The sequence below is a fragment of the Uranotaenia lowii genome, chromosome 1 (assembly GCF_029784155.1).
Source record: "Uranotaenia lowii strain MFRU-FL chromosome 1, ASM2978415v1, whole genome shotgun sequence".
In the NCBI taxonomy this organism is placed as follows: Eukaryota; Metazoa; Arthropoda; class Insecta; order Diptera; family Culicidae; genus Uranotaenia; species Uranotaenia lowii.
In genome coordinates, this window is record NC_073691.1 from 159766473 (window position 1) to 159794465 (window position 27993).

At 38.8% G+C, this 27993-nt stretch overlaps 1 protein-coding gene across 1 annotated transcript in view; it reads right to left on the minus strand.

The window, feature by feature from the left end:
- Nucleotides 1-27993, minus strand: part of LOC129740690 (allatostatin-A receptor-like) — a 407612-nt gene that overhangs the window by 9291 nt on the left and 370328 nt on the right. The window contains exon 5 of the mRNA XM_055732449.1: nucleotides 7182-7498. The gene's annotated coding sequence lies outside the window, so the exon portion shown is untranslated. The remainder of the gene's footprint in view (nucleotides 1-7181; nucleotides 7499-27993) is intronic.

Here is a 27993-nt window from a genome sequence, read left to right on the forward strand (position 1 = left end):
TGAGTGCCCGCGGAATCCATCCAGGCAGGCATCGATCTTCTGTTGCTTTGGCCACCCCATGGTGGATTTTTATCCAACGACATCTTGTCGGTGAGATATCACTCGCGACGTAATACTACGAAGCACAAATGAAAAGGAGATTGAAAAAAGTCACACGGATTAGATGTCCGTGTTAGTGAACAATGGCTCGAAAGAAAATTTATCGGGAAAACGTATCGAATCGGAATCACGTCTGAACACCGCAACGTTTTAGTGAGAACTGTGTGGATAGAGGACGTTTAGAGAAAGGTGTTGTGTATTCTCTCACCCAATCGACTAATAAAAAGGAGGGTTCTTACCTAGGCGTGCATTGGCAAAGTTGAAAGACCAAAGTGAAATTTATAACAACGTGCTGAACGCATGATCCGAATGGTGAAAAGTTGAACAATTTACTTTTGTACTCTCTCTGAGTGTGATCGTTTCTTTGGAAGTTCTTTCGTCGGAGAGCTTTCAGTACCATCGTGTATTAAGTTGTATTGGTTCATCGTCGGGATCCAAATACAGTCAAATATCTCAAAACGAGTTGGAGATTTCAAAAGAGTACCCGTGTCGTCAACAGTGATGTCAACCTTCCAGATTGTGACGGGATCTTCCAGACTTTTCGGACTTTCGTCAGATAATTTTTCAGGTTTACAGACTTATGATTTTTTCCAGACACTTCCGGACATTTAAGTTTGGATACTAAAACATTAAAAATTTCGAATATTCTTAGCAAAATGGTAGAAAATGGTTAGAATAAGTAATAAAAATGTGAGATGTAAAACAGAGAACGTAGTACTTTCAATACTTCCACAACGTTGGCAGGCATGGATAATGTTATTTATTTTATTTTATTTACATAGTATTCCGTCTCACGACATAACTTGACGAACATAATTCCTAAAATTCACTCGGTTCATAGCAACCGTTCTCTAATTTCTCGGGCACCCCACGTTCGCCAGATCACGCTCCACTTGGTCTAACCAACTTGCTCGTTGCGCCCCCGCTCGTCTTGTTCCTACCGGATTCGTAGCGAACACCTGTTTTGCAGGACAGTCGTCCGGCATTCTCGCAACATGTCCCGCCCAGCGTATCCGGCCAGCCTTCACCACCATGGATAATGTATAGAATGTAAAATTAGATAATCAATTAAAAGCTACCAAGAAAAAGGGTCATCATCTGTAAAGTTCCCTACTTATCCAGTTATTTTTTTCAAAATCTTCCGAACTCTTTTGAAAAACATTTGGCATCTCTGGTGGTCAAACGTTTCAACGTCTAGGAACGTTTTGCGTCGCAGTGCGTATTTTCGTCGAGAAACGCATTGGTCGTAGTGGAATGTAAATAAGCAATTCTAAGTCAGGATATTACTCAAAATTCACGGCTGGGCTAGGCCGCAAAACGCTTAACCAGAAGAAAGAGCAGGCTTTGAAAACTAAAAGACTCATGATATACTTCGTGTACACCTCCTACTCCCTAAACTCTGCCTGGGGCCAAATACCAAGTTCCCAGCTCAAACTTTGCTTCAATAGTGGAAGGTCTATTCGCGCTAGTGCGCTGCATATTCTTTCAGCAAATCCTCTCATCCTTAAGACTCGAAGTCCGAGCTCTCCTCTAACGACCTGAGAACCGACATCTCATCGCAATGACTTATGGATCCCACATAAACCTCTCTTCTTCGCGACTCGAGGCCTGATCTCTCCTCTCGCGACTCTAGATCCAACCCCTTCTCGCATCGACTCGAGGTTGGCGTACACATACCTCTCCTCTAAACGACTCAAGGCCCGATCTCTGCTCTGGTGACTCGAGGTAACCACTTTCCCCCCTTCTCTTGTTGATCAAAGGCCTGATCTCTACTCTTGCGTCGCGAGACCTGACCTCTTATCGTAAAGGCTCGGGGTTGAACACACAAACCTCTTCACTTGAAAACTCGATGCCTGTCCTCTCCTCTAACGAATCGAAGCCCGACCTTTTATCTCCAGGATTCGAGGTTTGCACCTTTATGCCCGTCGTGTGCCGAATGAGAGCAAGGACCTAACGCAACTTCTCGGATAATTCCCGACGAAGACGTCCTTCTTCTTCGACTCGAATGGCTCAGCCCACATCGAGAGCCACTCTACCCGTGAGTATTCCTCGATCGTAGAATGACCCTTTCCCAACATTTTCCACTGCTAAAAAGGTCAATTCTTATCCGCGCAGCTTCGGTCGTTGGAAACCGCACTTCTCAGATACTATGTTGCCTTATCTTTGTAGCTTCAAATCGTGGGGTCGGACGCACTCTACTCGAGAGCCCCCCGTCGATGGGGTCAGTCTACTCCGACCGTTGTCCGGTATTCTTGTATCTCTTTGGCTGGCAACCCTAGGATTTTTGGCCAGGGGCTTTTTCGGCTGCCCGTCATGTACCGAATCGAGAGCAGCTTGTCCTGGACTCGCGCCTGTCGCAGCACACATTTGGGACTTTGATCGCTAAGACTCGGATGTTTCCCGACAATGACAGCATCTTATACCGACTCGAGAGGCTTGCCTGGTATTGAGAACCTCTCGGATTCGTCGGACGATGGTCGAAAAGGTGGTTTCGCCGAGAAGAAAATCGTTACGTACATTTTAAGTGCCATTCGTAATCATATAAAACGATCGGGCCTGAGTACAAGAAAAATTATGACAGTCGTCCAATTGTTGGAAGAGTTGCACTGGATTGAGAGTATTGAGTCTTTTGGAACGTTATCGCATGGTTTGCCAAAAGCTCCGGAGATGAGTGCCTCTTGCAGTAGTAGCGGTAGTAGTAGTGAGGAAACACGCAGTGAGTCGATGAAGACACGTTGTTGTAAAGATTGGGCATTCAGTAAGTGTCCCACGGTTAGATGCCAAGGATGTAAAGAGATTGGACGCATGGGAAGTGGGTGTAAGGGTGCGAAACCGAGATAAGAATCGCACGAAGATCAACCCAGACTATGTATGTGGTAGACCAGTGCTTTCGTTAAAAATGTCATGGTTCCGGCGCTAAACTGAAGTACATGATCGACACGGGTAGCAAGGTTTCAATCATCCAAGGAAAATATGCACGAAATTTGATATCTCATGTTTCTATTATACTGTCCATCTCCTTTGAAAATCACGGTTAGAATAACTAGAAAACGATAAAAAAAATCTCAAATTATGGTCCAAATCGCGAAATATCGCTCAAAAGGGTCAGGAACTGCATTTTAGATTAATGATTCAGATTTCGGTCCAAATAACGAAATATCGCATAGAACGACCAGAAAACGCAATCTCATAAATGATCCAAAATTTCAAACGTTTATAAATTTGTTAGAGAAGTTGTTTGATAGATGATTTTGATTTTAATTTTCGTGGTTTAAAAAAAACCATAGATACTGCCACAACACATTGTTGTGGCTACAATCTGCGTCAGTTAAACTCTTTCCCCATAAAATTTCTTCGAAAGACGGTAAGCGCCAGCATAAGATTTGAGAACACGCTGGAAAGTCTTCAACCGGATGCCACCGACTCAGTTCTACTTTCAACCTTCTTAGACGGGATGCAATGCGATCCCTGCCTTTATTAGCCTAATTATCTGCAGAGATGGTTCGGTTTCGTGGCAGCTCCGTCTACTGCACGCGGTCGTGCCCCTCTAATGGGAATGCTTGTTTTTCTCTTCGGTCCCGACTCAGAGACAGACCGGGTGCCTTTTCATGCTCCGATAATTACCCAAATGGAACCGAGCTGGCACAGTTCGAAAATATCGCTTATCTTCTGTTGAGCAGTAGATAAATTTTCACTCAAAACATAGCTTATGTTGGGGTTAGATTGCCTCTCGATGCGATAACTCAGGAGTAATCAAAGGAATCATGATTTTTTTTACTTTGCTTGAAACGAGAAGGTTTTATTTTAGATTTTTGAAAATAGTCACCGGATCAATTGAGCACCAAAATAGGCACCTTGAAACTTTTCATAAATTTTAGTGGACTGTAGGGTTTTTTGAGAAAAGCCGAGAAAAAAGTGGGAGCTTCAGATTTTGAGCCGCATATCTTATTGAACCGATTTACTCAGACTTTACATTTTTGAATTACCGAAAATCTAAAAATTTTGATTGTCATATTTGAATTTATTTTGTTAGGATTCAGCATTTTGAACTGGATATCGAAATGTAGGTGTCACTTTTTTGTTGAATGATATTTTTTTCCTCAATGTGATTTTCCAACCTACTGTAGGAAACATATGGAAATAATATTTTTAAAATGTAAAGGAAAAATATGTTCAAAATCAGCAAGCCGAAAAAATGTTGAATAGTGGTAGGTGCAAGAAAAAGAAAATAGAATAGCTTGTAAGGGAAAGTCGGGTAAAACGGACACTTTCAAAATCTCACAAACCAAAATGTTTCCAACAAATCTAATCATGGGAATACTTTATCTATTGAATAGCAACATGTTTGAGACGTACTGTTGATTTTCAGAAAGTAGGCTTTTGAAATAGTTAACAAAACGAAACAAAAAATTGCGGATGTGCCAAGTGATGTAATTTTCTCTTGTCAGAAAATAGCATATCCCCCCTCTTACTAACCCAAAGTAAGGAAAAATACTCCCGGCACATAAAACTTTATGAGTAAAATGCCTGAATAAAACCATATGTAAATTTGAAAAAATAAAATTGCATATAATTCGCGAAAAATTCTATAATCCTTTTTTCCTGCAGTGCAGGGCCAATTGAGCTGTTAGTCAACGGTTTAGGAGAAAACGGGAAAGTTTTATTTTTTCATTTACTGCAGCGCCCCTAGTTGCCACATCGCGAATCTATTGACAGTGTTTTGATCCGAATGGTTTGTTTACTTAGTGGTGAAAATTTCATTAAGATTGAAGCAGTCAGTCAAAAGTTATCGACGATGGAACGTGAAAGGCGAGAGAAAATTCTGCACACTCACGTAGAGAAACCGACGTGGTCAGGGGTAATGATCGCGAAATTCCTGAAATATCCTAAATCAACTGTGAATTCGGCGCTGCAACGTTACCGGAAGACCCTTACGGTGGATCGAGCAAAACAAACCAGGCGTAAAAGTGGAACATATGACCGGAAGCTGCGAGCAAAGGTAATTCGATCAGTTCACAATAATCCTAGAATCTCCTTGAGTGATTTGACCAAAAAGTTCAAGACGACCCACAGTACAGCTCAACGAATTTGTTTGCGAGAAGGCTTGCGGTCGTATCATGCAAGCAAACTCCCCAACAGGATGCTGAAACAAAACCTGGTTGCCAAAACCAAGACAAGGAAGTTGTACGAGAAAGTGTTGACCAAATACAACGGATGCATTTTGATGGACGAGGAAACTTACGTCAAAATGGATTTTGGACAAATACTCGGTATCAAATTTTACCTTGCGAAGCGTAAAGGGAATGTTGCGATAGATTCAACTATTGGTTAGTTTATTGATGGATATGTGGGCTGAGCCCGTCATCCCGCAAACTTAAGACTATCTTAAATATAATTGTCGTCTTGAATACATAATGTAAATGTTTAAAATTGTCTGTACACTTGAATTGAAGTCAATTATGTTATTTATGCGGTTCGCTTCCCTCATGTATCGGTGCGCTGGCTCGTTACGGCTGTAATTTGTTGTTCGATTCTCAACGGCGTAGCGCCTGCGTCTTCTTAAGACCAAACTGCTAAAATTGGTTGTTATTCGGGACCGTAGAAAGGACGAATCTATGATGCCTCGATCTATTTTCAGGAAGAATTTTAAGTCGTTTATGCGGTGCCGATTCTCTAGTAGCTCCAAGTCCAATAGATGACATAAACTCTCATACTCTAGCATTTGCTCTCTCCAACCAAGATTCCTTACCGCAAATTTCACAAACCGTTTCTGGACAGCTTCTAATCGATTTATATGTACTTGGTACATGGGCCTCCAAACTATGCTTGCAAAATCAAACTTCGATCTAACCAAGCTAATATATAGGCATTCAATTGTGTATGGATCTTCTAATTCACCAGCAAAGCGCCTTACTACTCCAAACATCGCGAGACCATCCGAAGCGAGGCTATTGATGTGATCCCTGAAGGTCAAACCGGAATCTAGTTTTACGCCTAAGTCGTGTACGCTGGAAACTCTACTTATTGCTTCCCCGCTTAAACAGTACGTGAACTGAATTGGAGTGTAGCTTCTGGTAAAGGATATGACTGCGCATTTTGAATTATTCAATTTTAAATTTTCAACTATGTTTTCGCAGATAAATTTGCTCGTAAGTTGATGATTTGGCAAGGGATCTATAGTTGTGGGAAGAAGACTAAGATTTTCATCACTGGGGACACAATGAATGGAAATGTTTACAAAGAAGAATGTCTCCAGAAGAGGGTTTTACCATTCATTCGGTCCCACAAAGGTCCGATGAAGTTCTGGCCGGACCTGGCATGCTGCCACTACAGCTGGGATGCGTTAAGTGGTATAAGGAGAACAAGATCGATTTTGTTGAAAAAAGTATCAATCCACCAAACTGTCCGGATTTTCGTCCCATCGAGAAATATTGGGCAATAGTTAAGGGCAAACTGAAGAAATGTGGCAGATTCATGAAAAAAACCCGTTCAAATGGAAAAGTGGTAGAACAAGATGACGAATGAGGTTACCAGCAGTACTGTGCAGAAAATGATGGGTGGTATTACAAAAAAAGTTCAAAAATTCATCCGAAAAGGTTTCAAGAAAATATCTATCCAGGTCGGGTAAAACGGACACAAGTTTTTAACGGTTATTTTAATGTCCGATTGAAATTATCTTGCAAATGCCTTCCAAATATAACCGTAATCCTAAACGACAATCGTGGAGCTTCCAGCAAAATTCTGATTTCAGAATTTTTTAACTGTGCCTAGTCTCGACAAAAACTCGACTTATTCAGGGACCTGCTTACCCTACCAAAGCACGCCATACCAGTGAATTAGTACAGAGAACACAATTAGAAGAATGCACCTTACTTCTTTCTGAAACGCTCAACCGCCTGCCCCCAGGGATCTTCATTCGGGTTCCGGTACAACACCAAAGCCAGACAGCTGTGTGAGCAGCGAACTTGCAAGAGTTTGCTGGCAAAGATTGAGTATCACCGCAACCGACCGAAGACCAGGGCCAGGGTGCCGTTCCCTGGCTAATAATGTTAGTCTACTAGATTGTAGGTGTAGCATCTTACCTTGCGGCAAAAGTTGAAGCACGAGCCACCACTTCCGCGGCCCCATCCTCTCGAAACGGTTCGGCTTTCTCCACCCACACCTCCAGGCTCCCACTCGGGTAGGATAATTAGGACTTTTCCGACCATAAGCTGGCGGGTGGCTCCAGAGACTTATCCTCGATTCGCGGGCGGTGATTGGCTTCCGCTGGCTGCCTGGCTGCCTGGCTGCTGCAGGCTATCCTTCGGAACGACGACGCTGATTGCGGGTGGATAAACTTATCTGGGTTAGTTGGAGCGAGTAACTTTCTGGGGCAGTTCCGGATCGATGACGATGGGACCTGGAGGAAGGCGAGCGAAAAAACATTTGTAAATAAGATTGATCGGATCCGGTTTATTTCAGGATTACAGTGAATTTATAAGTTTGGAGGAAGAATTATTCTAATCAAGTTTGGGCTCTTTTGAGTTATGACCGAAGACTTTTCAGAATCTGGCGACACAGAGAACTCTGTATAGAATATTATCGAGCCAGCTTATTTTGATTGATTCACTAATCGATTCAATTATTTAATTAAAACCTATTTTCTGGAACTTTAAATTTCATCAAATCTTTTAAACAGCATGAATGATTCCTTAATTTGAAAATACTCGGTAGATCAAACTGATCTGATATTTCTCTTTCTTTAATTTTATTTAATAATATTTTACTAGCAGATCCGGTGTGCTTTGCTGCATTCCAAAGATAATCATATTGGATTAAACTATTTCACCATTTAAACCTATCAAAAACCGCCCGAAATTATTCGCTCATTCGGAGTAACCCTGACTCAGTTGTCGCGAAAAGGCGCAGACACCAGATACCCAGACTGACCACTGAAGGCTGATTTTCGCGCTTCTTCCGCAGCATTATCTACGGGTTATCGTGAAACTAACGACCACATACACAAAAGGAAAAATTTCGATATATCACACACACATTTGCATTGTGCTATTTGTTTTTTTACATCTAGCGATGAACATGGTCGTTTTTGATTACCTACTTTTGATAGAAAAAAATAACACGATATATTTCGAAAACCACTAAAGAACCGGTTTTGAATTGGAGCGCATTAACCAAATTTGGGTAGAATTCAACCATAAAGCTTATAAAAAATACATCGACTTTGATAGAAATGAAAATTAGATAAGAACGTGAGATTTTCTGCTCCACTTCCTAATTGCGTTGTATGTTGTATGTATGTATGTTGAGAATCCACCATGGGTGAACGGATTCACCGCAGTTTGACCAAAGTATGGAATCATATGCATTATTTGAATAAATTGCAATGCATCATCAGCGTACACCATACCCGGAACCATGGCTTCGGGTGAATTGTTATGTAGTGAATGTATTACGTGTAACTGTTAGTATAATTTGGATGAATGAATCAATCAGGTGCGCAACCAATCAAAATTGTATAACAGTTTCCTGTTATATATTTACAACAGGTATTCCGGCATCCTTGTATTGTATATACCTGGCCAGCTGGCAATTGATCAATCATTCTTAGATATGTAGTCATTTACATGAGAAAACACATCTTACCATTTTCGAAACACATCTCACCAAACAATGAAACCCATATTTGATGTGTATTCGTCCTTAGTCTAAATTGTACCTTCATCTTCTTCAACACTCAACCACAACTCTCTTCATTTACGCAAAACGACTTTTGCCACATGCCTGAACACTCCCACTCAAGCCTCTTCAGATATCCTTTATAAGTTACACTTACACTAACAAAGAAACTTTTGAACATTTATCCACATTTCTTCTCATTTTCGCTTGTTCTACAGGAACAAGGCACAATATCGTTGAATTATTAGGCAAACCTAAAACGCTAACTCGAACATACGCAAACCGCTTAAAAACGTCCAAGTAGGCAGCGCGATGATAGCAACCATCGCATCAAGTTACACAAAACCCTAGGCGCAAGAGGTGCATTTCCCAACATCGCATTCTACACTAATTTTCACATGTGGAAGTTTTTTCGCTTTCTAAATTATATTCCACACCAATCTATGCAAAATTGATGACTTCTACCCACCCGGCTTATTTCGGTTTTCTCAAATAATCACTTCCCTAACCGTTGCATTCTCCCCCTCGCACGGCTCTATATTTGCTCATCACTTTCCCATCTTTCACATGCCGTACAGTAAATGAAGCAATTTTAACCAGTTTTCTTAAGAAACCCACATTTTTTCCCACTTTACCGCGAACGGATCATTAAACTTCATGCAATCGTCAAAGCTTGGGTTATTCGGTAGCCCCAGATCTAGCTTCGTCTTGCATTTTTTTGCACTTGTAACAGCATAATTTTCTTTCAAATGCTAATCCATTGTATGGGATAAAAGTCATCAACTTTCACTAAACTTTTCACAAACCAAACCCGCTTTTCCAATGATTTCCATTTAATTACAAACGAATACTCCCTCTTTCATTGATAAGGCTGTTCAGATTCTTCCATTTCCACTCCGCGTTTCCAATTTGCAAACGGCGAATCTTTTCCGTTTCGTTAGAAGAAAAGAAAAATACGATCGCGCGCGACGGGAGCTCGATGCAGACTGCTCCACTTCCTAATTGCGTTGTGGTTGAAAAATTACCATTTTATGACATCTTTAGCTTCATTTGTGAAGATCACTTTCAACTGCATGATTTCGTTAACCCCGAAACCTCCGTCAAGGGTAAGTTCAAGTTCCCGAGTGGAAAAATATTGTGACAAGCCAATTATTTGTAAATAGTTATAAAACGATCTGGGACTTGTTGAGAAAACGCCAAATGACATCGTATAAACATTCTACTGATTGTATATTGCAAAACTACAGTATATTGAATGTGGCTTTAAATTATATTACTGTTTAGAACTGTTAAATCAGTTAAATGGACGAGATACTTACAAAATTTTGTTGAACAATCATTTCAGTTAGAGTTTCTCAAAACCCTCCACCTAGCCGAATTGCCGCATTTATAGAGGTTTACAAAAACTGAATAAAACAAAAGTAGAGGTAATATTTACAAAATTTGTTAAGCAATGTTTTGTTAACAGAAGAAGCTTAATGAAAATCGCAACAAAAAATATACCATTAAGTCACCATCTACAATAAAAGCCGGTGTCAGATTTTTATTTACTTTTTTCTCTGGTTGACATAATGATGATTCTTGACAAACAATCTCAATTATCTGAGTCTGTTTGGTAAGAATAGCTTAGCTTTTCCTGTTCTGTTGTAATTTTTTTTTCATTATTATTTTTTTGGTTAAATGTTGAACCATTTTTTGAATATCGCACGTGTATTTGATTTTATCCATGGGTAAAATAAAACAAACGTGAATTCGTCACATCAAAATCAAAACATTACACACAAAATTTTCGGGGCTCCACTTAGCAAAAATTCGCTGTTACTTTCCGTTAGCAAAAATATTTTTTTACTTTCGATTTAGCAAAAAGCTAAATTTACTTGATTTTAGTTATCAGAAAGTTTATCTTGCTCGAATCTAGTAAAACGAAGGTTTTCTAGCCGCCTTATTTCTAGATAGCAGCCGCTGCCGATAGAGACAAAAAAACAAACCGACGTGATTCAGTGCCGTTCCGGAAATTCGATGCTGGCGGTTCTTTTAGTGGCTAAGTTCACGACAAATGGTAGCCAAATCGATAGTGGATGCGTACAGGTAAGAGTCCATAAAGAAGTGTACTTATAATTTTCCCGATTTTTAATTGATGTTTTTTTTCTATCAGGTTGCTGCTGCCGACGGGGTTCCGGATTTTTAGTGCAGCAGTCCGAAAATCAAAAGGGACCACAACTGGAATTTCAATGCGGTGAATCCGGCACGACCACGGTGCCGATCGCTTGGCATTTCGCGTTCCCAGGATCGGAATTAAATAATTTCCATTTTACGAAGTGTCGAAATAAAGAGAAACATCAATTGAAAGTGAACTTATATTGTATTCTATTAAATAATCGAACATTCCCTTCGAAATTGCAAAGGATAACAATAAATATTGAAATTTCATGTCCGGTGCGATCTTTTCCTTCGGTTTTTTTGCTAGAAAAGTGAGCAAAAATTGCGGCGGCTAAACTTTGCTCTCGTTTGCTAAAATTTTAGTTCTTAAAAAATTGCTAAATTGATTGCTAAGATTTTAGCTGGTCAAATTTGAGCAAAATTTTGCTCATTTTCGGCCTCGAAAATTTTGTGTGTAAATGAATTCACACGGTAATTTTGAATTATTCAGAGACTGAGTTGTTTTGGTTCAGGAGTCGCACCATATATGAAGATGAAAACAACTGAGTGAGAAACCTTCAAAATTTTGAGTTGTTTTCATCTAGCGAGTTCCAAATCCTGGGACTTAGCAAAGACGCACACTTCTTCGAGCAAAAAAGATAAAAACAACTCAGAGCGTTTCGTAAACGGTTGAAAACAAACGTTTTTGGTCGGACGGCGACGGGTAAAATTTTCAAATTAGTTTAATTTATTTGTATTTACAAATTTTGATCCCCTCTAGGTTGGTTCCCACTGCGTGCGGGCAACTTTTACCACTGGAATATGCGTAAGTATCGGCTAAACCAGGACCGATTATGTCATTGAGAATATTTGTACCTCATCGAACAGCAGGAAGTGCTGGTGGCTTAAAAAAGGAGAGCCATTCATGGAGCTGGGACTGAAAAAAATAAGGTTAGTTTTAGCGGAACGTCCAAAAGAAAATTTAATTTTGAATATTTTTTTGTCAATTGCAGATTCGATGCGACCGATGACCGAGGGAGTGTACCGCGGATCATTGGGATCGGGTTGCGGAATGCATGCCGAACCGGAGCAAAAAGGAGTGTCTCAAGCGGGTCAAGAAGATGGTGGATCTGATGACCGTCAAAAAGGAGCACCGAAGTAAAAGTGAAGCAATCAAATCACTTCCCGCATAGTCTAATATCATACACCTTATCATCAATACTATTCTGTTCTGATTACATGAATAGTGACTATTAGAGTAATCGTTCTGAAATCTTCTTATTTTTGAAAAACTTTTCCATTTTTATGTGTCTTCGCTTGAAACGATAAAAAAATATTTTAGAAAGATACCAGTAATAATCCTTGAAATAAAACTCAGGATGCACCTGAGTGTGTTATGTGTCTTCACTGTCAACAAAGCAAACGAGAAAGAACACAAACAAAAAGAATTTAAAGTGTGCGGAAATTCCCGTTTTCCTCTAAATTATCAAATTAAACGTAAGTTTTAAGTAATTTTATTAAATATTAGCTTTTTTATAATTCAATTTATTTTCCTGTGCTAATACATCTGCAATATCTCAAAGGTGCACCGCAAGCTAACGAAACAACGGGAAACTCAGTAATCGTCATTTGTTTTGTTTGTTTAGTTCGCTTCTGCAAGATCTACCGGAAGTTAAACTAGGGCCATTTCTCCCCAGGGCCAGGGAAGGGTACAGGCCAGTACGTTCAACATTATGTTGACCAAAGCTCCAACAGCCGAAGCTGAGGCGGAAACAGGAAGTTTGAGGTTATGAAGCTAATTTCGCTCCGCTCCGGAACCCAACAAGGAAACAGCATTTGAGAAACAATATCAAAAAACCCGATGCTCGGTGCGCCTGTAGTAAGTATCCAGTGTTTAGTATAATTTTCCATCCCATTTCGTCATTTTTTTTTCTTTAGAACAGCGCCGGAACCCGTAACAGAAAATTTGACAACTGAAAGCTGCTTCTAGGTCGTTACTTCCGCAATACGATCAGCATGCCACTCGTCGTCACCAAAGACAAGCGAAAACACTGGAATGAAATTACTTAAACCCGCTACTACCAAATGAGTCTGTAGCCATGGTGGCTTCCGAGAATACGATGTAAATAGCCGGCAGCAATGTTCTGTTTCCCAGAAGGCAGGACGACTACGTGGAAAACTACTCCACGGTTTTCTAGGACAGTTCACGGCGCTTCCACCAACGATGTATATGCCGTAAGTTTCAATCAATAATTTGAAGCATTATTATTCTAATAAAAATGTTTTTTTTCATCGCTCAGGCTTCAGTTAAGCATCGAAGCCCGAATTTGTCAGGAACCTGATGAAGGTGTATGTATCAGGGCATTTTATTCATGACAATAAAATCATTCGAGAGGATCGGTGTCATTATAGAGGTGGGTATCTTTTAATTGTACTACATGACAAATTTCTATGAATAAAACAAATTTGTATTTGGCAGGAATTGACAGAATGACTGTTCTCATGCTTTAGCTGAGCGCATGAGAGGTGGTAAAGGATCACCCGTTTCTTTTAACACCCTCTTAGTGGCCGGATACCATCACACCACGCTTACCAATCACCAGATCACCACATTGAGTCTTACCATCCGATCAAGAATAATTCTTTCACGAATTAAAGAATCTTCCTTCAATCTGCAGTAGAGAAAAATAGATTTGGCATTTGGCGAAAAATAAGCTCCAAATTGATATGAAGAATCCAACCTGGCAGATTCGCGTGACGGAGCAGTTCACCTCTTCAGTAATTTGGTGCTTAAACTGGTGTTTTGAACATATCCCAAGAATTTTACAACGCAACACGATTAACAGTCACGAATCTTCTTGATCCGGAATTAGCCGAGAATTATTTGCTGCTACGGAATTTATCGAAGCTAATATCTAACTGATTTCGATCTATATTTCGAGACACAGAAAGGTAATTTTATTAACAAAATTTTAAGTTAGAAATTTTAAATTTATCGACCTGAGATCGAATCAATCTAATTTAAAATATTGATTTCTTATTATCGATTCCAGAATAACGTGTTTTTTAATTATTTTTTTATTTTTGACAATATGTTTTCAGATCCCTAAAACATTATTTTTGTGTTACCGATTTTGGACGACTTGAACTTCAAACGGAACACAAGGAAGAAAATGACTTCGAGTTCATTCGTTCACCAGTCTTGGATCAGGATTCCCGAATATGATCAGCTAGAAGAGAGAAGGACTCGGGTTTAGGCTGATTATAGATTCCTTATGCCAAATCAGATCAGCCTCCACTATGAAACATGGCAAGCGTCATTGATAAGCGCAGGTGAGCAATCTGTTTTCTATTTTTTTCTTAAAACCATTTAAAATGGTTACTGTTTAAGAATAGTCAAAATATTTTCTGTTCATTGATGAAGTAGATCTGTTTATATGAAGACAAGCTTGAAATTTAAGTTTATTGAAATATTTATGTTTTTCGAATGAAATGACAAATTTCGTTCTATTGGTAACTTCTTCGTTAATTTTAATTCTTCTTGGAATGATATTAAGTTTCAGATAAAAAAGGATAAGAAACTTTAGAAGTAATTAAAATAACGTTAAAAACATTACAGGACTAAAAGTTTCATGATTAATTTAACCTGAGATTGTATTATGATTGATAATATCAATAAAACAGTCTTTCTGTTTTCTTTCCAGATATCATTCGTCAGGTGCTGAAAACAAGAGGACAAGATCTGGAACTACACCGACCATAATTACGGATGACCTCCTGCGCCCCAATTAAATTGCTTATGTTGGGTTTTGATTGAATGGATTCTAGGTAAATTGAGTTTTTTTTTTTTAAATAAATATCAATAAAACGACACCTATTACCGAAACGCCTGTTTTTATTTCAAATATCATGAAACAACTATTCATAGAATCCTCTATTCCGTTTGATTTGATATCGTATTATCTTAGCTCGAAGAAATACCGTATCGTCGAAATGATTTGAAATAATGATTAACTGAGGATTACATGTATGATACCACTTGATTTTCAATCCAGAGAAAGTCTAGAAAAAAGCAAAAAAAATTGAATGGTTACTCTACTTAACGACCCTTTCACCGTATCGTAAAGTGCGTCCAAACGATTCCATTTCATGAAAAAATGATAAGCTTTATCTTACATTAATAATCCAAAACTATAGAAGTAACCTTTTGAGTGTCTTGGAAAGAAGGTTATGGGAATAGTCATTGTATAATACTGCTCCATGCGGGTTCCCACCCACCGTGAGGAAAATTTCTCAGTTTTGTTTTTTTCCACATCGGACATCAAATTGTAATTTTTGAAAAAAAAAAAAAATAAATGAAACAAAACGTGACTACACCGTACAATATTGAATTTCTCATTAAAATTCGACATTCCATGCGAAATTGCTGTGAAATTTCATAAAATGTTGAGTTATTTTCATTCAGTCGACCCATAGTCATCCCTCGTGCAAGCCTGAACAAAAACAACTCAGAATTCGCGAAAACCCCAATTATTCATTTCTGAGTTTTGCCGTTCTAATCAAAATTTGAGTTTTCCCAGTTTTGGCGCATTTTGAATTGTTTTCCTTCAAATCTGAGTCACGGAGAATTAGAGTGCACTCACACAGACATATGATATTTGACATTCCATAAAACTACAAGAAAATAAAAATGACTTTCGTTTGCATCAAGATAGTACTGTTCTTTCACCATTCAAAATTCGTTTTGGTGGTGTGGAAAAGCATTGAAATCGATATATAAGTTTAGCTACAGCGAAATTATTTCTTATTTACTGGGCAGCGGTTAAGCTCATTAGTAGTATTCGTGTCATAATTCATGAAGTGCCACTAACACTTTTCAATTTTGGGAACATCAACTTCAAAAACGACCGTGTTCGTCAGCTGGCTGCCTAGTTTTTGCACTGAAATTTGTACCGCGAGATTTTGAGGTTAATTGTTCCGACTCATCTGTACACGCTCAGGAAGTGTGAGTAAGACATGTCAAAAACTACTCTATTTCCTGAGACAGACGTTGGTCCGCTTTGTTGGTGTTTTTTTTTTGTTTCGAAAAATCATAACATCACAGTTGATTTTTATTTTAAACTAAGAAGATCAGATTTGTTCAATAATTTTTCGAAAAAGAAATCTTTTTTTGTTCAAATTAAATTTTCTTTTTCAGTAGAAATTTCACATATTTTATCAATTTCAAAAGCCGAAATGATGAATCCAAAGAAACTTATACCTTCCTGAAAAAAGGATTTTGTAGCTCATATCTTTTAACTTGCATTTGATTTTGACGTAAAACACATTTCGATACTGCGCGGTCACTGAATATGCTTAATGTTGTTGTTATCAGCGGACTAGAGTTGTCAAAAAATTTAACAATGCTTAACACCTGCAAGTATGGACAGGATCTAATGGAAAGTGGAAAAGTTGAACCAGTGCAAGCATCTAAGTTGAATATTTCTTTCGAATGTGTATATGTACATTGTACATTTTCATTAAGGAATTGAGAAATTGGCAGCAAAAAACCTTGAGCAGGCTCGATTCCACTGAAGAAACCAAATTGATGTTATTTTTTAGTACAAAATATTCAATTTTACCGTACCAACCTAAATGTTCAAATTTACTCTTGTTAACGTTACTTGAACATTCTGCAAAAAATCATGGTTGATTTTTGAACCAAAACGAAGCTTTTTAGGCCCCAGGGTTTGAGAAATAAAAAAATGACCCCAAATCGACTCAGTCTAATTGTACAAGTAAAAGAATACTACTTTTTGCACAAAATGATGATATTTTAGGGCCATTTTTGCTCAAAAAGTGTTCGTTGTTTACAATTGTTCGAACAATTTTGGTGTTCACAGTTAGTACAAGCAGTTCTAAGAACTTTGACTAGCTGCTTCGTAGAAAGAAACAGAGACGAGGATGCTGCGCTAATTAAAACAAAACTTCTACCAATCATGTTGCGCTTAAGAAGCCCTCCCGGAGATTTTAATTTTCTACATTCTTACAACTTCTGGAAGGAAAACATACCCGGCAATTAATTTAACTTTACACCGAGCGTTTGTCGGCCATGAGGAAACGATTGAAAGTTCGAAATAGAAGCTGCTTCTATCTTTGTCAGGATAACGGGGCATCTAAATTTTAGGTGTAGGTTTATGATTCCGTTAATTTGTAGATGAAAAAAAAATTATCGGAATTTCAGTTTCAAGAAGAATAAAACCCGAAGCGAGCTGACATGAAGTCTCCAGTAACTTTTTTAACATGAAAGGAGTCTATCAAATTTCCAAAATTATGGATAGAACTATCAACCAGATCGAAAATTGTTTTAAAAGTTAAATACCCAAGGTCGAGAAAAGGTCGGTCCTCCAAACTCGAACATCTTTAACCTTCCATTCCCAGAGTTAAATTTCTTCAATTAAATTTGTTGAGTAACTTCAAAGATATGAAGGAGGCAAACATTCCTGCACCAATTTTCTCAGTCGAGAAACCCGCAAGAACTAAGGATTGGAGTAAAGTCTTAATTTAGGGTATAAATGATTTAATATAAAAGTAACTATTTTTTTTGCAAGACCATGGTCACAACTTTTCTCACGAACAAATGCTATAAAATTAGGTACTGCCCTATTTTCTGAGCTTAAAAATCATTCATTTCATTTTGATATTTCATGGGATGATTTTAAAAATTAAATAAGTGAATAAGCGTCGAATCACTTCAGAATCTTTTTAATTTATCCAGATAGAAGCGAACAATAATATTGCCGAAAATTATACATTTGCGGAAACATGGAATTGACAATTTCTGTAATTTTTAGAAATTCCAGGTAATTTTTTTTTGCCAAAAGCCTTGGGCATTCCAAAAAGCGAAAAAGACGTTTGACCTTCAAGTGTTGATGGATACAATTATTTCCAAAGGATTACTCGCCGTGTATCCAAAAGCTCATTTAATACCCTAACACCTTAATGACCTCCTACCACACGGAGGGACGGCTGGAATTGAATGAAATAAACACGTTTCAGTGAGCAAGGACCCTTTTTTTCGTTTCAATTAGCCGGTTCATTTCACACACCTCTCGCCAGCCGGCCGACCCGAGATGGTCTTCCAGCAACAAGCAAGCACGTAACCTTTCAGTTACATTGCGGTCAACAAAGTAATAACTGTCAACTGGTGGAACGATAGAAGAAGAAAAACCGAAAACATTCCAAACAAACGTCCAAACGGAGAATGATTCGGTTCAGCTTCCGCAATCTCTCGGAAGAAGCCGGGCAAAGAAAGAAAACTGTCATCCTGTATGTTGACAGCATAATCACCACGAATTCCAAGCCTCCGCCCCTCCCAAAATTGTGGCACATTGAGTGGATTATCTTGTTGTTGTTATTGCTGTTGCTATTGTTGACATTACTGTTGCTGCTAGTAGTGGTCAGAACGTTTAGCCCATTTGAGCAGTTCCGCACCGGGGGGAATGACTCGACTTTTCTGAACCGGAATATAAACTTGACGGCTTGATGACAGGGCCTGTAACCGGACCAAAAAGCGCAAAGAGACTCTGGACCGGACAGCCACTACATACTGGTGATACATACAGCAGCTACAACAGTATGTATGTACACCCAAAATTCAGCCTCTGTGCCAATGGCGTGTAGTCAATTTCATAGCATCATTGGTACAAGAAGATAACGCGACCGGCACTGAATCGATTTGCGCCCACCGGCATTAACCTCCCAAGTTAATCGAATTGCGTATGTCTGAATGAAACAAAATAAAAACGTTTTCGCGTCCCTCCCCATCGCATCACAAGCCGAAGAAGGATGGAAATAAATACCGGCCAACACCAGGCAGCCAGCGAACCGAGCACTGTGCGTGTGAATGTAGCAAAAGCAACAACAAAAACATCCTTCTAATTCAATCAACCGGCAAACACGGCTAAGCTGTGCGTGTGTGTAGCAAAAGCAACAACAAAAACATTCCTTCAATTCAACGGCAAACAACACCGACCAAGCTGCCCGGCTTTAGCAGCTGTGTATATGTAGCGTGTGTATGTAATAGCAGGCAGTAAGCAAAGCACAGTTCTCATTCAATGGGTTTCCCGTTCCTTCACTCCCGTTCCCTTTCCCGTTTCCATCGCAAGACAAAGGAATGCATTGAAAGAAGGCCAAACGCCGGGAAGCCGCCGTTGTATGTTTTTTGTGATTGATCGGTAACAGAAATCCTATAACAAATATACCTCGTCCTGCATGAAGCTCGAATAGTACACTGGTTAGAATGTCGGACTGGCAAGACGATACAACTGGTGATGTGAGTTCGAATCTCACCACAGCGCTGTGGTTTTAATTTTTATTTTCTTGTTTCTGGGATGAATTATCCAATAGGAAGTAAATCCCATAAAATGTTGTTCTTGTTTCGCTTGAATGTAGTGGTCATCATTTTGGTTGGGAGCCGAGTCCTTATGCCAGTTACGGTTTTTCAAACATACCGTCTTCGGCACAGTGCACATTTCAGCGCATTATCGGCACAGAGATTTGCTAAATAGGCATTGGATTTTTGCAACCTCTTCTATGGGTGTATGTGTGTATTTGTGATGTACGTGAGAACGGGCGAGGGAAGAGCCAATCAGTAACAGCATTCCGGTAATTTGAGCTGTCACCGTTCGTAAGTTCCAGCCGGAATTGTGACAATTGGTTGTCACGCCATTCGACACTGTTGCCGACAACAGGTTGTTGGTGGTTGTTGATTAATTTCCAAAAGCTCATATGCATCATATTCATTTCCCATATAAACAATTAAGAACGACGTTTCATTCGCTCATTTCGAATATTTATTGTTTTATTTAGCTTTTTATGGATATCTGACATGTTTACAGACTACAAATTGTCGCTGTTTGTCGTCTCAGCTGATTTTAGGTGTATCGATTGCACATGTAGTCATCCCTCCAATTCCATCGACTTTCCTTTTTGAAAAATATTTTTCTCTTCAAGGTATAATCCCAAAATAACCCACTCGCTTTTCATCTTTCCATACCATACCAGTCCGACAAACAATCGACCTGTTTACAGTTAGCCTCTTTGATTTTGGAAGCGTTTCTAAGTTCTTGTAGAAGTCCATTCTACTAGTTTTTCGCATGGGTTCAGGTCAACCATGCGCCAGGCCTCAAAAGGGGTCATTGAAGGTGGAATCGGACTTTTTCCCCTGGAGTTGGGACCATTATTCAATGAAAAAGTAGAACTAAACCAATGGAAGTAGAGATGTCGGCAAAACCCAGATCCTGAAAGGAGTATGTGATCTGCAAGATAATTGCCGCTGTAGTGGATGGATGGAAGTATCCAAAGCAAGAAGCCTAAGACGTTCAGTTCCTTCTTATGCGAGTAGCTCGAGTGGGGAAGCGTCCAATACAACCGAGTTCAAATAGGCCAAAAGAACAACAGCCGTGTTGATAGCACAAGTGGTAGTCGATGTTGAAATCCTGAGTCAATTTTTCATGACACGAGTGAATCGCCTCGAGAGTTGAAAATGCAGATGCATGCTCTAAAACGATGAGTTCCAGCGACTCGAAATTATCGTCAACGCGCTGAATAAGAAGATAAAGGATCTCAACTTTGTGGGGACCATGAACGAGAGAGGAGTTATTGTCGAAAGACTGGTGCGAGCCGCTCTTTCTGAGGCGACCAGTATAACTAAGATAAACAGTTAACACGTTTGTCGCCATGAGACCCATATTCGGGTGACAAGTGTAAAGGGTGATACGGTCAAAATTTGGTCAAGGGAAAACGCGTGTAAATCGGTGAAATTGTTTATTTAAAAAATCAAATTCAATTTATTTTTCAAGTTTAATCAATATAAAATTCAGGAAAAAAAAATTCAGTTAGGCTTCCGCTTTTCCAAATCCGAATTGCCGGGCCTTACTTTTAACCCCTGCTATCAGATTTTGTACATCCACCTTGTCCACCTTCTTCGCCGCAGAAAGCCAGTTTGCCTTGAACTGCTGCTCGTCCTTAGCAGTTTTTTTTTGGTCTTCTTTAGGTTCCGCTTGACAATAGCCCAGTATTTCTCAATTAGGCGGAGCTCTGGCGTGTTGGGAGGGTTCTTGTCCTTGGGAACCACCTGCACGTTGTGTGCGGCGTACCACTCCATGGCCTTTTTACCGTAATGGCAAGATGCCAAATCCGACCAAAACAGTACGGAACAACCGTGTTTCTTCAGGAAAGGCAGCAGACATTTATTCAAACACTCTTTCACGTAAATTTCTTGGTTGACAGTCCCGGAAGCTATGAAAATGCTGCTTTTCAAGCCACAGGTACAGATGGCTTGCCAAACCAGATGTTTCTTCGCGAACTTTGACAGTTTCATGTGCTTGAAAATATGTATCTGCTACCTTTCGCCTTGACCACATCCACCACGCAAATTTACCACATCTGCATCAGCCAAAAATGGAGAAGGAGCCTTCTTGATGTCCGCAACAAACGAAGCGCAGACATTGCATCTGACCATCACCTCGTGCTTGGTGAGATACGACTGAGAGTCGCGCGTGTCCAGCGGCGAAAGGAGAAAGTCGGATGTCGATACGACGTCCGCCGGTTGGAGAATCCAGAGGCAGTCTTCACAGTACAAGTTGGGTGCGATGTGCACGCAAGTTTTTGTATTTACTTGCACACAACTTTTGAGGTGCAAGTTCAACACGCACCCATTTAAACTCACCGCAATCAAAGTGTAGGGTGCAAGTTCGAGCTCGTGTTCGAACTCGGGTGCGAACCCGTGTGCGCGCATCCATGTTCAGAATCCAGGATACGGAATCAAAAGCAGAAAGTGTAAGCGCTTGAGCATCTTAGGTACATAACTTTTTTGTTTCAATTCCAATCGTGATGCTGTCTTCGGGTAAAATGTTTGTCTTGATTTAGGCTTTGAGAAAATTATTTAATCAAATCAATCGGCTAGTGGATAAAAAAGTTTTTAATGAAAAATCTGTTTTTTGCGCATCTCCCGAGCAAAATATTTCGTAATCCCATTAACGCTTGAGGCTTAATCGCAACCCCTTCCGATGGTCAGATTTTGCTCAATTTGGCTTGTGAACTTCTGGTTAGACAATGATTAATTTTAGCTTGGAGCTAGTTAGATTTACCATGTTTTATTCTTCCTATGCTAATATTACTTACGTAAAGTAACCATGATCGTAAAAAACTGTGGGTTTTTCAAAAAAAAGTTCTATATTTCTTTGATTTGGCTCCAAAATTCTGTGACAATATTCTGTGATGTTTTAATACGATTTTAACTGAAAAACATTTCGCATGTGCGTATTTTTACAATATTACAATTACACTGTATCAATATACAGTGTTAACTTTATAACATTTTCGTGAATTTTATTCCGAAATACAAAGTAAGTATTGGTATGAAAATTTATTAGTTTGGAAAAGTAAACAAAATTTCAAAAATCTTTGAATATTTGGTTCTTTGACATAAAATCTGTGACGAAAATATGCTCAAAATTCTGTAAAATTATACATTATGCTGTGATTTCGGCAACTTTGACCATAACTTCTACAACTTTCAACTGATTTTTGATAAATAAGAACTTAAAATCTTTGTTTTATATCAACAACATTCAAGTTCCGTATAAAACAATCAATATTATAATGTTACCATCGCAATAACTTTTCTGTTTTAAGTCCAATCGGATTACAGTCTTCGAGTGCAATATTTTTCTAAATTCAGGCTTTGAGAAAATTATTCATAAAAAGAAACCGGCCAGTGAAGAAAAAAGTTAATAATGAAAAACCAGTTTTTTTTGTTCCTCCCGAGCAAAATACCTCAAAATCCTATTCACGTTTGAGCAGCTTTCCCCGTGGTCAGATCAATCTGAAATTTGGCATGTGGCCTTCTGGTACACTAATACTTAACTTTGACTTGGAGCGAGTGAGATTTACGATGTTTAATTCTTCCTTTACTATGATAAGTACACCGTGGTTTGCCAAATTATTCAAATATGCAAAAAATCCTGTTATGGTAAAGTAACCATAACTTTTTAAATTTTCTAGCGATTTTGATAAACAACCACTTGAAATCTTTGTTTTGAACTAAAATTTAAGTACAAAAGAAAATCGGATTTTTAACATTCTACCTTCGACTCTGAAACTAAAGCTGAAAAAAATTCTCTATAAAGATGCGTTTTTTATAATTTTTCTATCATAAAGTCACTAATATCTACAATACTGTTAATCACACTCAAAAATAAAGTTTGTATGAGATTTCGAATTCACGTCATGCATTAAGAGACATTTGAATTTCAGTAAAAGTACTTTTTGAACTTTTTCAAAATTTCATATTTCGAGCAAAACTTAAAAACTGCTCTACTGAGATTTTTTTTAATTTCACTCTCCGATTCAGATCCCAATATCACTTTAAAAATATAGGTCATTTAAACGAAGTTTGAAAAATGATAAAAACATTATTTCATGATCGACTAATTCAGTCTACAAATACTCGAAAAATCTAGTACGGCCTGTTATGAACTTTTGAGAATGATGAACATAAAAATTCTATGAAGTATATGTGTAAAAAACAATTAAATAAATAGATGATGCGAAATACAATTGTAAAACAATTTATTGTCCTGGTATTAACACAGGGCATTTATAATTCATATAACGAATTAATTGTAGAACAAATAAAAGAAATTATATGTAATTCTCAATTTGATAAGTGTACAATAAAATGAGGTATAAAACTTTTTCAACATCTTACCAGTGAAAAATTACCACTATGAAATGTATTCAACGAATCTTCCAAATTATTATGAGATTTATTTTTCCCAGTTTCATAGTTAAAATATTTGTTTCCATTTCTAACCCTTCACAATTGTTCGGGTCAATATGATAAGATCAAGTCTGTCCATTCAAAACGATAATAAAATTAACAACATAAAATTAAAATTTAATTTAAAAAAATCGGCTCATGGAGAAATGAAATACAGCTAAGCAAAGCCAAAAAAAAAATGTCGTTTTAAAGTAAGACTTTTTTTTCTAGTGGAAGATCCGAAATAGCGGTCAAAACTTTCGTTGGATTCCAACATATCTAAACATCGCCGGATGGATGTATTCTTGACAATTCCAAACATCAATGAAACATTCAAAAACAGCAAAGCTGTCAGAAGGTATAAGTATATTGAAAATATATAATTGTCATTTATTTTTACTATTTTCTGTCTGAACCAGTTTCTTAAAAGCTGGTAATACATATCGACTTAATTTTGAAATGTTGAGTAGCTTTAATAAATAATCTACACAATGAATATAATGTCATAAAAATCGGATAACATTTACGGCCTGGGGAACGCCATCAAACTGCAACTCAAATTTCCTTGAAACATATGTTTTTCGAACAGCTTTAGAAGGTTTTGCCATTTAAACATGTGCTCATTTTTGCCATTTGTGATATTTTTGCCATTTTCTTCTTTTTTGTCACTTAACCCATTTTTTATATTTTTGTCATTGTTGACATTTTGAATATTTGACCGTTTTTCCATTTGTGTCAATTGGATCTTTTTTTATAATTTTTAATCATTCAAATTATGCAAAATTTTACATGTTTTCTATTCGCCATGCGATTATTTATCAATTTTATGTTTGCATTTTTTAATGCCTCATAAATATAAACATTGTTTCATGAGGTTTGCGGAGCGAGAGTTGAAACGGCAGTTTCCAAATGTTTCATTAAATCATCAACCGGTGATTTTATGAAATATTTGGGAACTATCTAGTTTCCAACAAACAAATTTTCGGCCGAATTTTTTATTCGGTTATTTGGCCAAAGGACAAAAAAATTTCATCAACAATTTTCAAAAACTAACCATATATACAGTTGCGTTCAAAAAGAATGAAATCGCGTGAAACTGCGCACCCACTTCCAACTTTGATAAGCCGCCATTTCTCTCACGGTAGCTATTTTTTCAAGAAAATTTCACACTATCTAGTTCAACTATCCAACTAACACTCAACGAAATTTGAATTCTTTACAATGACGGGTAACAAAGATAGAGTTATTTCCGTAAAAAAGGGAAATTAGGAGTTGCTTCACTAAACTTGCTGTATCTTCGACAATTTTCATTGAAAAATCTTGAAATTTGGTCCAAAGATGTAAAAATGTTTGATCTAATACCAGGCCAAGTTTCGTCAAAATCGATGAACGTGATCAAAAATGGTGCCAGATAGAAAATCAGGTTCACTATCGCCCAACATACGATTTCATTCTTTTTTGGACGGATGTTTGTATGGAAAACATCGTAATCCACGTATTCTTGGTTTTTTCTTTGACAAAATCAAAATTTATCACAAATAATGTAGTAAATTGATGAAAACTTCATTCGTGCTTCGTTTCAGAAAAGAAAATGTTTTAACAGAGTTCAAATAAGAAGAACTGAGTTTCAGAAATGACCTGCTAATTATTCCGATTAACAAATTTGATACACAATTAAAGCTAGTATTCTATTCGCTCTTGTGTTTCAATACCAGCTCTGTAGGAACAATTAGGAGCAGGAATGAAATTTCTATCAATTTACAACCTCCTTTGTAATAAATTTAGATTTTGTGACAAAAAAAACCAAGAATACAGGGATCACGATATTTTTCATACAAACATCCGTCCAAAAAAGAATGAAATCGTATTTTGGACGATAATGAACCTGATTTTCTATCCGGCACCATTTTTGATCACGTTCATCGATTTTGACGAAACTTGGCCTGGTATTAGATCAAACATTTTTACATCTTTGGACCAAATTTCAAGATTTTTCAATGAAAATTGTCGAAGATACAGCAAGTTTAGTGAAGCAACTCCAAATTTCCCTTTTTTACGGAAATAACTTCATCTTTGTTACCCGTCATTGTAAAGAATTCAAATTTCGTAGAGTGTTAGTTGGATAGTTGAACTAGATTGTGTGAAATTTTCATGAAAGAATATCAACCGATAGAGAAATGGCAGCACGTCAAAGTTGAAAGTGGGTGCGCAGCTTCACGCGATTTCATTCTTTTTTGAACGCAACTGTATGTATCGGTTTTACCACCCCATACATAACTCCAAAAATGCTCAAAAACAGCAGTGAAATTGAATAACATACGCATAAACGATAAAAAAAACTAACTGAAGAAAATAATTCATACCGCATTCAACTCCCAGGCATACACAGGGAGACACATTCAATCTCAGTTCAGCCAGCCACTATGAGTACAAAACTAGGTACGAACCCGAAGCGAACCAGGGTACGAACATCGGGGCGTGCACTCGGGTACAATAAATGTGCTCGAGTTCAGGTTCGAGCTAAACCCAAGTACAAGCTTGTGTGCAAATTCAGAGAAAACTTGCGCCTGGATTTCCGCACTCAATTTGAACTCGGTACATGTTTTCGTGAAGACTGTCCAGAGGTGAAAAGGGCATACGTTGAACAGCTTGAATCCCGAGCCTCTGAACTGCCGACAGACGGTACAGTCGAAGAACAGTGGTGTAGAATCAAGAATGCCTTCATTACAACGAGCCATGGTACTCTCGGTAAAGTTTGTGGAAGACGTAGTGAATGGATGTCAGATGAAACTTGGAGGATGGTCGATGATCGGAGAAAGGCGAAAATCGGAATTAAGCAGGCATGTACCGGGTCAGCCAATGCAGCTGCCCGCTTACAACATGCGGAGCTGGAAAAGGCAGTTAAACGAGCTTGTAGACGAGACAAGAGAGCCTGGACAAACTCCCTAGCCGAAGAGGGAGAAAGAGCCGCCGCCATTGGAGATATCCGATTATTTTATGATATTTTTCGCCGCCTTAGTGGAGCAAGGACTAATGCAAGAATGCCGCTGAAAGGCCGAGCAGGTCAGCTGCTGACAGATCGAACAGATCAGCTCAAGCGTTGGACTGAGCATTTTGAACAACTTTTCCGAGTTACAAATAGCGATGACCAACAGAACCCGCAGCGGCGCCCACAGTAAGTCGCATTAATGGCGTGAACTCGGAAGCGCCCTCGCTGGCTGAAAAAGGAGCGGCAATCAAGGACATGAAATGCAACAAAGCGCCTGGAATCGATTGCATCCCTGCTGAAATGCTCAAAGCCGACCCTGTCTTGTCAGCACAAATGTTGCACCGTCTTTTCGCTGACATTTGGGATACTGCAACATTCCCGGTCGACTGGATGCAGGGTATCCTCGTAAAGGTCCCGAAGAAAGGAGACCTGACAGAGTGCGGTAACTGGCGTGGCATAACTTTGATCTGTACAACTCTCAAAGTACTCTGCAAAGTGATTCTGAACAGGATCCAGGAGAAAATCGTCGCTACACTCCGACGGCAACAAGCTGGATTCCGATCCGGGCGATCATGTGTGGACCACATCACAACGCTACGAATAATACTGGAACAAATCAACGAATTCCATGACTCTCTTCTACTGGTTTTCGTTGATTTCGAAAAAGCATTCGACCGACTGAACCACGGAAACATCTGGGCTGCTCTAAGACGACGAGGGGTCCCAGAGAAACTAGTCCATCCCATCGAAGCACAGTATGAGGCATTTTCGTGCAAAGTCTTGCACGACGGTGTCTTGTCCGAACCTATCCCGGTAACTGCTGGAGTGAGACAGGGATGTATTTTGTCACCGCTGCTTTTTCTCATCGTAATGGATGAAATATTGACTGCATCGATTGACAGTAGACCAAACCGAGGATTGCCGTGGAACCCATCAATGGAGCAACTGAACGACCTTGACCTGGCAGACGATATTGTTTTGCTCGCCCAAACACAACCGGACATGCAGAGCAAACTCGATGACCTCACCGAATGCTCCAAGGCAGCAGGTCTGAAAATCATTGTCGGAAAGACCAAGTCGATGGAAATCAACACAGAAATTCGTTCCAATTTCGTGGTAGCAGTGGAGTGCTTCCAGTATCTTGGTGGCCAGATTACGCCTGATGGTGGTACCAAGAAGGACATTGAAACCCGGATCAGAAAGGCCCGATTTGCATTTGCGAGTCTCCGAAACATCTGGCGCTCACGCCAAATCTCTCTACGATCTAAAATCCGAATATTCAAGT